The 1,218-nt window shown below is 42.5% G+C and overlaps 1 protein-coding gene across 7 annotated transcripts in view; it reads left to right on the forward strand.

Moving 5' to 3' along the window:
• LOC106869246 (uncharacterized) overlaps window positions 1-1,218 on the forward strand; it is a 61,487-nt gene that overhangs the window by 6,835 nt on the left and 53,434 nt on the right. The window lies entirely within an intron of this gene.

Consider the following 1,218-nt stretch of genomic DNA (forward strand, 5'->3'; position numbering starts at 1 on the left):
CTCTCTAGGGGGGGGGGGACACTAGCTACTTGACCACACACACACACACACACACACTCTCTCTCTCTCTCTCTACATATGTATATAATGTTTTGGTCATTTTTCGTTTTGACTTGCAGAACTGTCATTTGGATCAGCTGGTTTTGTTCGTTTATTTCCGTAAAACACTACTATTTATTTACTTTTGTTTTCATGGCTTATGACAGTCGACCTTTGCCTTGAAGTGAGAGGGGAAAGTGAAAGATGTATGTACGTGTAGATTAAATGTACGTGTGTGAGAGAGAGAGTACACCCATTATCTTTCATATACACGTACATACATAAATACATATGAATACGTCTTATTTGTATGTGTGCGTATGAAAGAGAGAGAGAGTGCGTGTGAGAGAGAGAATGTGTGTAAGAGTGAGTGCCACTTAGACATACATGCAAAAATGCACTTAGACATACATGCGAAAATATACATACATGAGAGCAACACATCTTCAACGAAAAAATGCCAAAAGATGTTTTGTGTCACCAAACCCATACACAGGGTGAGAGGTATTTGAGGACGTATTTGATAATCTAATAAAGCAACTTTAATCTTTTGCACACGTGTTCTCGATAAGCTTTCTCATAAAGTTATTCCAAGAATTTGGCTTCAGCTTCCATGGCTGCTTCAGTGTAGGACCTGCACTAAATGATCCTTTTAAATTTCAGACATCAATGAAGCTGTGGAATTATGAAGATGTCAATTAGTCTCCTTTACAATAACACTCCAAATGTAGTAGTCCATGAGATCTAACTAAATCTGGCGGGTTTGGAAACCACAAGTTTGGTATCACATCATCATCATCATCGTTTAACGTCCACTTTCCATGCTAGCATGGGTTGGACGATTTGACTGAGGACTGGTGAAACCGGATGGCAACACCAGCCTCCAATCTGATTTGGCAGAGTTTCTACAGCTGGATGCCCTTCCTAATGCCAACCACTCAGAGAGTGTAGTGGGTGCTTTTACGTGTCACCCGCATGGAGGCCAGTCAAACGGTACTGGCAACGACCATGCTCAAAATGGTATATTTTATGTGCCACCCGCACAAGAGCCAGTCCAGGGGCACTGGCAACGATCTCGCTCGAAAATCCTACAAAGGCCAGTCAGGCGGTACTGGCAACGACCATGCTCAAAATGGTATATTTTATGTGCCACCCGCACAAGAGCCAGTCCAGGGGCAC

This window comes from Octopus bimaculoides, chromosome 3, assembly GCF_001194135.2.
Source record: "Octopus bimaculoides isolate UCB-OBI-ISO-001 chromosome 3, ASM119413v2, whole genome shotgun sequence".
In the NCBI taxonomy this organism is placed as follows: domain Eukaryota; kingdom Metazoa; phylum Mollusca; class Cephalopoda; order Octopoda; family Octopodidae; genus Octopus; species Octopus bimaculoides.